Genomic DNA, 12,245 nt, shown 5'->3' on the forward strand with positions numbered 1-12,245 from the left:
TGCTCCTGTCTCATCTCATACTTGCTTCTACCGTACAACATTTATGTGGAGTTATTCACCTGTCTTTGGGTAAGTAAGGAATTTCTACAGATGAGGCAACCTTATTGCAGGCAATAGTCTATTTACTACAGTCTCAATTTCTAACATATGACCCCAGACATAAAACTTTCATCATATTTAAGGATATGAAATTAACTTAAGATCAGTAGAATTAAGTATAAACTATTTCCTGACATCAAAAACTGAAATTAATTTTTAATGTAAATGGCATATTTCACTTTTTAAGTGCAGCAAAAAACTGATCCACCTGGACGCTTTTTAGAGTTAGCATCCTGATATAAGATATTGCATTAAAGGAATTCTAAAATCATAGAAGAGATGCATAATGAAGTAATAAAATTGCTAATCAATTTTCAGAGTTCCAATGAAGAAAAAGGAAATACAGAGAGGGAGAGAGGTGAACATTTCTATTAACACAATGTAATTACTGGGGTAATATAAGCTTTATAAATAAATAATTGTGTCTTATTTATAATGCAAATGTGCTGAGAAGTGGGTAGCTTTTCTGATTGTGGTTAGAATTAAAGATAAGAAGACTGGTAGACCATATCCAGATTGTTCATGAAACACAACACATATTGAGGAATACAGTGGGGAAGGGGGGGTTGCAGGCCATTCTGCCTTTTTATTTTGTGCAATGACTTTTGTAAAAAGTTTGTATTCTCATGATAAGATGGGTTGCAGAAGTTTGAATTGTCAAATTTCTCATCATATAGATCCCAACCCCAGATTTTTTTTTTAATTGAAGTTTCTTCCAGTTTTTGATTATAGGGAGAATTATTTATTTTCAGTTGTCTGGCACTTATGAGAAGCATTCAGCAGGGCTCAGGTGACCCAGTGACTGGGAAAAAGGTCAACTTCCAATATGCGCCATTGAGTTTAGGTGTGAACAAAATGCCTAACTACTCAATAACAGCAGAAAGCACCGCTTCTTTGTAATATAAGGTGAAAACTATACTGCAGATATAGCGCCAGATGAGGACAACTTTTTCATCGGAACTTTTTACAACCTGTTAGTCGCTAATTTTGTGTTTTTGTGGAATAACAAATGACAATTTCCTACAAGAAAAAGCATGACAGTCAGTCTGTATACAAGTAGGTAAACAGATGGCTCGCAATTGGTGCTGATGGATCTGAACAGAACAGCTATTGGTAAGAAAGTGTTTGCCAAGTTAATGTTGATAGCTGCTCTGTTTTTAACTTACATATATCTTTCATTACTAACAAATTGGTATTACTCTAGAAAATTGTATGCAAGTTAGTAAATGCAGCATTATTAATAAATTACTCAGCTGATGTGTTTTGCTTATATTATGACAGACAGCATGTAGCTACTTTCAGCATCCAACCATATCGGTCCAGTTTTATCTATTTCAAGTAGAAATAGCATTTTGCTAGTACTGAGTTCAGAAATAAGCCTGCCAGGAATTCATACCACTGTGTGCAACTAGGTCAATAAAATAAAAGAGGCCAACTGACATATCAACTTTTCTAATTCTAAGCAAGATATTATGACATATTTAAAATTGTTTTGAAGGGTTTAAATGATAGCTCCTTCAGAATAGGGTACTGGCAACTGTCTAGTCTGTAAAGCACCTATTAGAAATCATACATTATCTGAAAAAGGTTACTCAGGGTGGGATCGCATTCTGCTGTTCAGTACAATATTTCTCATATCAGTGTTCCTCAAGATGTGCTCCTGAAGGAAGCAGCTGTTTTTCTACTATTGCTTACTCAACAGAACATATGTGCACTGTTGGGCAAGTGTATTTTTTATGTTCTCGAAGATCCAGGCCTTCAAAAGAAAGACATGTGTTTTAATTGTGTGTAAGTGATCATTCTTTTTCCCAGGTGCAATTACCTCAAAGCGCAAATAATGTTAGGAGTACATGGCAGATGCAGATGCCATGCACCCTACAAAAAAATGTACATTTGCTGTTTTAACTTTTGTGTAGTTCTCTCATAGCTATACAGCCTTGGGTACACATGACTTAAGTACATGTGCCTATGATCTTCAAGTCGGATCCAATAAACACCTGCTTATTTTATTATGCATTGAGCAGTTTTAGAGATTTCATTATTAATTGTGGCATGGATAGTTTCATTCTTGCTCCACATTACACAAGAATGCTAAACATGATGTTTGCTGCATAAAATATTCCCAGCTTTGAACACTGATCAGCCAACAGAGGCTAGGAAGTATTGTTTAACAGGAAAATCAGTGTCATCTGCAAAGGAAGGTCAATACTGGATAAGTTTCAGCTTTAGTTAATGGATATTCATTTGCTATAAAATGTAAATGACTGCAGACAGCTGCCCAGCTAGTGGTAAACACATAACAGCTCTCAAGGCATAAAGATGCATTCACTGCATCTGAACCCTTCAAAATCCTGCATTCATTACCCAGCTTGAGCATTACATCTTGAATGCTTCATCTTTAAAGTAGGTGCTACAAATGGCCACTTGAGTACAAAATCTACTGCATCAGTTGTGCTTACTTTTCAAAGCTGCTGCTTTTAAGAGTGCTCGAGTTTTAGCCTTGTTATTAGTGCACGTTTCAATGATTTCATTATCAAGTACTCATTTCTTTTTTCATTCTGCTGCTGCTACTAAGTAACATGCTTTTCTTACTTGAATATGTGCATATCTGAAAGTTTTTTATGATAAAGTATTATTTCCATGCTACTTAAACTGAATTGAACTGGAGTGACGCAATTTTAAAGAAATTTGACTGTACAGTACAACTGATTTGGTTGGATAGTCTAATGTAGTAAAGATGTTTAACTATTTAAATATTGAAAAGATTGAGAAATATATTTTTTCTAATTTCCTTTCTAGGATGCCATGTTTTTTTTATTAGAAACAGAATAAAATGTTTCAAAACATACATTATGACAGAGATTCACAAACATAATGGGCAGCGGGAAGCCCTTTTTGCTGCTAACAGTAGTTGTTTCTAATTCAAGTACTGCTTTATCACAGTGGTTTAACATAAGGTGCAACACCCACCAGGGGTGGGGGTTGTAGGTCTGTATCTCTGGTCTACCACAAAGACTAATGTGGCATTCCAGGGAGTAGCATACATTAATTTCCTACATGCTTTCCCCAGGACATGCCTGCAGTAGGTACTTCATAGAATCGCTCAGGTGTGCAAATCCTTACCACTAGCAACATTAGCTAATTCAGCAAAAAGCTCACAGCCACCCATAGGTTCACAGGTTCAGAGGTAGGTACTAGGCTATCAGCCCTGGGGCCTATACAAGCCCAGCCAAAAAGGCACCCTGGCTTTTGCCACCCAAGAAAATTATTTTCCTGTGCCACTGTCGAGCAGAGCCACAGAGGTGATCCCCGGGGTGAATTTCCTATTTCCCATCCAATCATCAAGATTTTTCTTGAAGAGTGCTAATGAGGAGCTTTGTTTGAAATAGATAGTTTATTCCAGAGTATGGGAAGTCTCTGGGACAGGAATCTATGCCTCCGGCATGTTCTGTTTATTGTGGTGACAAGGTTTAGGTCCCTAGAGCGTGTAGCTCGGAGGGATTGGGATTTCTTTAAGTGGAGCATGTCCAACAGTTCTGGGTTTGACATAGCTTTGTATGTTAGGCAGAGATCACCTCTGAGTAGGCAATATGCGACGGAGTAAAGCTCCCATTAGAAAAATTTGATGCATTTCTCTCAATTCAAGTTTAGAGGTAGTGTTGTAGGTGTGTATACATGCATATAAGTATCTGTATGTATGTGTGTGTGTATGTGTGTGTGTATGCGTGTGTGTGTGTGTGTGTGTGTGTGTGCACGCATGAAAAAGAGTAAGTGGTATAAAGCGAGTGTGTGCGCATTTACATTTGCGTATGTGTCGGGGAATGAAAGAGGGGGATTGTCTGTGCCTATGTGATGTAAAGGCTGCCAAAGTTAGTTACCACAAAACCTGCAGAAATGGGCTTGCTAGGAAATGTGGTAATCAAGGAACAATTCAGAGACATGCAAATTAGCCTATAGTGAGGTTTCTCAATATGGCTAATGTGAATTTGAATAGATGATTTCAGTAATTTCACTTAAAGGTCCTTATTTGCAGCAGCCTTAACAATCACATCTGGGCCCGTTTCCAAATCCTGCCTTATAGGATGACTTAGGAAGCATACCAACATAACAAACCCTACAGTTTACAGGCAAATCAGAGATTACCGTAAACTAAATCCACAAGAATTGAACACCATTACTGCAATGTAACTGGGAACCCTTACGGACCCGTGAACAAGAACAAGCAGTCAACTATTTTAGTAATACATTTAGCAACATCCTTAACTCAGTTGCTCCCATTAGAAAAATTAGATGCAAAGCTAACTATGCCCCGTGACTAACTAGGGACACCAGAGCCTAACTTAAGTCTAGAGATAAAGCCTGGAAAAATGGAAAAAGGACAAATCCACCCAACCTAGACAAACCTATCAACAACTTAGGAATCAGGTCAAAAAAACAAATGAATCAGGATAAACAAAACTACTTTCTAGGCATACAGAGCAAACATTCAACAGATCCCCAAAAATTTTGGCAAGCTATCAACTCCCTCTTAAAACCTGGTAAGACAACCACTTCTGCCCCCACCTCCTCCAATAATCATACTGACATAGCATTCCAAATTAACCACCACTTTACTGATTCCATCCAGTCACTATCCACCCTATTATCTAGAAATAGTTCTACACATACATCAACCAAAAACCCTGATAACAGGCCTCCCTTTACTCTCTCACTTGTTTCCACCTCTACAATAAAAAAATTTCTACTAAAACTTAAGTCAACCACCCTGGCAGCCAATAACATAAATGCAACCTCCTATAAATAGCCACTGATTCTACTTCCTATCCCATTGCAATCCTTATAAACTGATCTATTCAAGAAGCTTATGCCCCTCAACTGTGGAAAATTTCATACATGATACCTCTCCACAAGGGCGGTAATTCCATTGACTTCTCTAATTACCATCCCATAGCCATTCTGCCTCCCTTATCTGAGCTTCTAGAGAGGTGTATTCACACTCAAGTCATGAAATTCCTATGCACACAACCTCCTCTCGCCCACACAACACGGATTCCACCCACACCGCAGTACTACAACTGCTCTTCTCTCCTTTACTAATCAGGTTAACCAACACAGAAATGACAATAATTATGTATATGCCTCACCAAAGCTTTTGACATGGTTTCTCATCCAAAACTATTAGACTCTTTAGCCTCTCTATCCTTTGCCCCTCTACTATCTCTTGGTTCAAAAACTACCTATCAGACAGACAGCAAGCTGTCCAATGGCATGGTGTACAATCTCCATTACTTCCAACCACAGCAGGAGTTCAAGGTTCAATTGTAGGCCCACTTCTTTTCTCCATTTTTATAAACAACCTTCATTCCTCCACCCAGCAAGCCACACTTATACAGCATGCAGATGACTCGACACTCATCTACTCAGCCCCATCCATTACCACCGTACAACTAACCAAAAATTCCTTTAACTCAGTTGAAACATGGATCACTGACATCCAACTTATTCTAAAGTCCCAACAAGACTAAACTACTCCTTTTTACACCTAACAAATCTAAAACCACCCCTTTCCTTCTGTATTACTTCCAAAAATGGCACCGTCTTCTCTCGTCCTCCCATACTAAACTCCTTGGTGTTGAAATAGACAAGGACCTTTACTTTGATGTCCACATTGCTCAAACCATTAGAAAGGTACACAAAAAACTGTGTATGCTTTATAGACATATAAAATTCCTCACAGACAAGGCTCGGGTTACCCTAGCCCAAACCCACCTACTCTCCACTCTTATGTATGCAGCTCCAATATTAACCAAGACTAGGAAAACTGATCTTGGAAAACTCGAGTCATGCTATAATAAAATTGCCAAGTTTGCCAACAACTCCTCACTTAGAACCTATCACTGCCAGGCACTAAAGAATCCGCAATGGTTAGAACTCCCTCAACTACCATCAGCTAGTCATCACCTTCAACATCCTGAAATACCCTGACAAAACTCTTGCTCTAAATCAACTGCTCTCTCACTACTCTACTAATCATCCTCTTTGTTCTACTGACAAATCTCTCCTCTGTATCTCCAGAGCTAATAACACTGCTGGGAAAGCACTTTTCTCTTGTACCATAGCTAAAACCTGGAATAATTCTTCCCCCTGCAGTTGCCTCTGCCCCCTCTATTAAGCATTTCAAAAACTCACTTAAACATATCTTATTAAGACATGGCTATGTCCTTGTATCACATAAGATCTCCTAGCTCTTTTATTTATTTTATTTATTTATTTGCAGTTGGTTAACCAGGATAGTTCATTGGGCCAATAAGAACCCGTTTTCAATGGAGTCCTGGGGAGAAAAGCTCCGAAACAAAATAAAGATTAATTAATTTGCAAAATACATTTTGATTTCAAGACAAATCAAGGTTTTTTCCTGTTACAAATACATTTTTAGATTACATTTAGTAAAACAAAACATTGTATTAGCAAATATACAGTTTCTTGTAAAGGAATAGTCAATTTTGAGAATTATAAGAAGTTATTTACAACTGGCTTAGTATTTGCTAACTGCAAGTATGAAGTTGGTGTTTGGAAATATATGGGACGGTGCCTGTATGAAGTGAGGAATAGGCTATGTGGGGTGGGAACAGGAGCATTCCAACTTCAGTGTTAGATGAGAGTGAAGTGATTTCTTAAATGAAGGGAGGTTAGCGGTGGTATGGATGGAGGGAGGGAGTTCCATAAAAACGGATAGGAGGTTTTGTCCTGGGGGGTGGAGGGGTTTGTACAGTTCTATTAGGTTTTGGTTGTTAGATCTTAGTAGTCTTTCTGGGAAGTGTATTTTACAGGAAGAGGAAAGGGAAGGACAGAGGGAAGGGTGAAAAATTAGTTTGCGTGCACAAGTAAGCTGGGTATAGGTCAGATAGTTGGGAAGTTCTAGCCAGTTTAGTTTGTGGAGAGATGCACAGTAATGGGTTGATGATTTGTGGCTAGTGGCAAATTTGGCAATTTTATTATAACAGGAGGACAGTTTTGTTTTGAGAGATGATTGTAGGTTTGTAAGGAGAGGGGCACCATAAAGGAGGGAAGGGATGAGAAATGTAGTAGAGAGAGTGAGCTTAGTAGATGTAGTGAGGTATCTATTGTGTCTGTAGAGCATGCCAAGTTTTTGGTGGGGGTTTTTTTATGTTTAGTTGTAAATGGGACTTGAATTTAAGCTGGTCATCGATGTGGACCCCTAATAGTTTGGTTTCAGATACCACTTCAAGAGCTGTGTTATTCTGGCTGGTAATGGAGAATAGGTTTCTGTCTATGGTGCTGGTTTTGGAGGGGGTAAATAGCATGAGTTTGGTTTTTGATGCATTGAGTGCTAGATGATTGTCCTTCATCCACTGTTCTGTGGTAGAGAAGGCGTCTTGAGTCAGCTTTAAGAGAGTGGTGATGGATGTGGCAGCACAGATAATCGTAGAATCATCTGTATACTGGATAAGGTTAGTATAAGGGATTAAGTGGAAGAAATCATTTATGAATGCATTGATGAGGAGGGGACCCAATATGGAGCCCTGGGGGACACCAGTGGGAGTGTTGCTGAAAGGGGAAATGGCTTTTTTTCACTTGACAGCTTGTTGCCTGTTAGAGAGGTAGCTGGTGAACCAGTTGAGAGAGGAAAGGGATAGGTTTAGGTTAGATAGTTTAGTAAGAAGGTTGTGACAGATAGTATCAAAGGCCTTAGAGAGGTCAAGTAAGAGAGTAGATAGTCAAGCCAGAGTCCCTGGCTTTATTCACAGTCTCCAAGAAGGATAGGAGGGCTGTCATAGTGCTGTGATTGGGTCTAAAACCGTGTTTGGTGGGAGTTAATAAGTTGTTGTCTAAGAGATGGGGGAGGAGTTGAAGATGGATACATTTTTCAAGGAGTTTTGAGATGGGGAGAGGATGGCGATGGGATGGAAGTTAGTAATATTGTTATTATTGCCCCCTTTGTGGAGGGGAATGATGAATGCCTTTATCCAGAGTTGGGGTACGATGCCTTCTTGGATAGAGCGGTTGATTAGGATGCTGATGGGGAAGGCAATGGCTTTTTCCCAGTCTTTTCTACTGTACACATGCCACATCTACCAAGCTACTACATTCAGTTACCAGATGTCAAAAGTTCTTGTTTTCATGTATGTAAATGTACTATATTTTTTGCTCTATGTTTTTCTTCATGTAATCATTGTTTTTTGTAATTATTGTTAACTTTTGTGGAGCTTTTCTCCCTCGACCTCCGCTGTAAATGGACCTCGTCCAGTCGGACTATCCGGGTTAACAAATGTAAAATAAAATATCTTCACAGCATGTCTGTTGCTGCATCAGATCACTTTTAGCAGTCATATATCAGATTCAAACTACAAAATCTGAAGATCTACAAGCAGATGGTTAGTGTGATGAAATTTCTGTTTGGTTAAATGACTGTCTGTCTTGACTGATTTCCTGGTAACATTCTGCAACATGAAATCAAACTGAGCACCGGATTCAGACGGTCGGGTACAACAAACCCCTTCAGGCTTATAATTAGTAAATGACCATACTGTTTTAGTTATTCATGCAACTTTTACACAGAATAAACTAAGTTGCAGGTAAAAACAATATACCTGTTCACTGAAATCAAAAATCTTGATATGCTAGTTGTGGAATGAATGAAAGTCTTAAACATGGCATCTGCAAAAAAAAAACAAAAAAAAAAATTGCTCCTAAAATCTTAGATACTTGCACAGAAGTACCTTTTCTGTGGATCATTTATGTTCTTTCGTTTTATGTTTTTCTCTTTCTTTTTTAAGTCAGGCTACTGTATACTTAGTAATATCTTTTAGGGTGTCAGCACAACAAGACCACAGCAGTGTGACAGATTTGTCACTGCTGCTCTTTACTGCCTATAATCAACAAATGTGTTTCTGCTGAAGCACAGCTCTGCTACCCATCACTGCATTATGTAACCAGTCTGAAAAATGGCTGTCAAAGGCACACGGGATGAGAGTGGGGAAGTAAGCATGCATAATAGAAGGAAATTACACTGAAGTTCAGTTGTAGATTACTTAATGGTAGTACGAACAAGCCCCCTTCTACATTTCTTTTTTTCCCTTATGTATTTATTTATTTCTTGGAATTTAGACAGCAGAAACAAGCCATGATATATCCATGAACAATATCGACAACTTTAGAAAATGAATTACTCAATCTAAGTAGAACAATCAGATTCAACAAAACGTAATTTCTTTGTACATTTATTTCTTGAGGACCTTGTCACTGCTATTGTGACATATTTCATGAAAAGGTCTTATGGAGTATATGTCAGTTTGTGATTTAGCTGCCATTTGTGGTGACTGGCTTTTCTGAGGTAGCTTTTTAATGCCCGTTTCATAAAAGCAACTACCCTATAGTGGTATTTAATGAGCAAGTCTAACACTTTCATACCACTATAATTTCTTTTATGCTTCCACAAATATCAAAGCCTTCTATAGCCTTATTCTTAGTTACAAGAGTATAGCAGATAGTGCTGAAGAATTTCATAGAATACTTACCTTTTTTTCCAAATACCAGCTTATTGGAATGGCAGCTCTTAACAGTTTGAATCAGAATTTCTGCCATATTCAGTGATTTGCAGTACATTATAACTATGCTTTACTACTATCTTCATGATGCTCCTGTGAAATAGAAGGGTGCAGGATTTGAACAGGCACATACTCTGCTTATTAAGCAGCAAAGAATACAATGTTTTACAAATAAATATCAACTTTTTAATAAACAAGGTAGAGCAGTAATCCACATGGACCTTTTCAGACTCAGCCCAGAAGCAATGTCTGTTATAATGACCAGCTCAGAGTCACAGAATAGGGAAGGCTGAAGTAATCAAACCCAGCACCACAGGAAGCAGCTCATAGCTTTAACTTTCTGCACTAACGGCCAGACTAAAGGCTCTTGTCTCCAACATAAAGGTGCATCTAAAATTATGAGACTTGGGTTATTTCAATATTCACATTGGAATTTTTGTTTTATTTTGACTCTAATATGTTATGAAAAAAGGGTTATTTGACATTATCATATAAAACCACTAACTTGACACTAAGATATGGAAGGAATGAGTTATTTGTAAAATGCTGAACAAATAATAATTTGTCAATTATGGTGGAAAATTCTGTATTAGTTAATATAATAAATAGTGCATATTGTGTAACATAAGATGTTTTCACAATGATATTTTGTCATATTAGCTCTTTGTTCACACCTTTCTCTTCATATCTAAGTAGAATTTACATTTTTGAAAGCTATCAACAAATTCACCATTACTGCTTGAAAGTTTTACACTAGCCATAAGAATGCTACATGCTACTTCAGATGTGACTAGGTTAACATATCAAATATTTTCTGCAGTAGAACATTATGAACAGTAAAGATGATATGCCATTAAGTTAGCTAGTGTTTGCAGCTGCCATAATATGTAGTAATGATTTGCTTTTCAAAGCCACATGCATCTAACAATATCTTGCCACGTATGGAGACATTTATGATTGGAGTAAAACTGCAGCACAGGTATCTAACACTAGTGAATTTTTCCCAATAATAAACCTGTTAGTATTGTGACCGATAATGCAACAAAATTGAGACTAAGGGCTTTTCAAAATGCAAAAAAAAAAAAAGGCTGGATACTCTTCTCATGCGACTACTCAGTAAAATGTATACCAAGTCACAAGCTCAGAGACAATTTCAAGAGTCCAAGGTATTGGGTAAAAGAAAAAGCCAAGTAGAATAGCAAAACTCCCACATTTATAGATTACCAAAAATGTTCACATATTCTCAGAAATGAGTGAATCCACTGATGTTTTGAGTGATGAAGATTCATAGGATCATAGGAGATTACTAGGCTAATGGCTCTGGGGCCCTTAGAAGCATAGACAAGAGTTTATCCCCAGAAAAGAAACCGCAATCAGCACCTGTCACCCCTGCCAATGAGGGACACAGGTGGAACCCCTAGGAAATATTTGAGGTTGCCCATCCACTCATCAAGGTTGCACTTGAAGAGGGTCAGCGACGTAACTTGCTTGAAGTATATGGGGAGTCTATTCCAGAGAAGGGGCAGCCTCTGGGAGACAAACCTGTCTCTCAAGCAGGTTTTGTTAATGTCACATATTAGATTTAAGACTTTCGATCGGGTACTACATGAGGAGTTAGACTTACGAATATGGAACATCTCTAGTAGAGCAGGGTCTGAGATTGTCTTGTAGGTGAGACACAGGTCACCTCTGAGCAATCTGTATGATACAGAGTAGTGATAGTGATTTGAGCCTGTCCGCATAGGACAAGTGTTGGAGGCCATGGATTCTCTCTGTGAGGTATTTCTGTGGCCTTTCCAGTTGGTTCAGGTGTTTGGAGAGGTACGTACCAAATGGGGCATTGTACTCAATTATTGGATTAATGAGGGAGGAGTACCGGAAGGTAATAACCTCCTCTTTTCTGAATGCAATCCCTTTACTTATGAAATGAACCAAGTAAAAGGCTTTTCTGACCACTGCTGCTACATGATGGTCAAATGTGAGATTGTTGTCAACTTGTGTACCCAGGTCTCTCACCACAGGTTTTGTGCTTAGGGCGTTACCGCTAATGTGGCAATCAGTAGGGGGGGTGTTTTTGCCGAATGGTATGATGATACATTTTTTTTGCATTTAACTTAAGGGCATGACCTTGGCACCAGTCATTTGTTGCTGTGATACCCTCTTGAAATATGTTATCATCATTTAGGGAGTCAATGACAGCACCCAACTTACAGTCATCCACAAACTTGGTCAGCCACAGGCCTTTTTGTCTTTGCCTGGAAATCTGAGAAGATGCCAAACAATGGGGGTCCCAGGACAGATCCCTGGGGACACCACTAGTGACAGGTCTGCTGTCAGAAGTAGTGGCACCTATTCTGACCTTGTGGGTACGATCAGTGAGCCAGTTGCCCACCTACCTGATGAGATAGGGATTTACACCAAGTTCTGTTAGCTTTTCGATGATTTCCCAGTGGATTGTGTCAAAGGCTTTGGCCAAGTCAAGGTAAGCTCTGTCTACTGACTCTCTCTCATCCAGTGTCTTGGTGAAGGTCTCAGAAAAGTCAAACAGGTTCAACAGGCAAGATCTGCCCTTGACAA

The sequence above is a fragment of the Protopterus annectens genome, chromosome 15.part0, assembly GCF_019279795.1.
Source record: "Protopterus annectens isolate FY-2018-M chromosome 15.part0, PAN1.0, whole genome shotgun sequence".
Taxonomy (NCBI): domain Eukaryota; kingdom Metazoa; phylum Chordata; order Ceratodontiformes; family Protopteridae; genus Protopterus; species Protopterus annectens.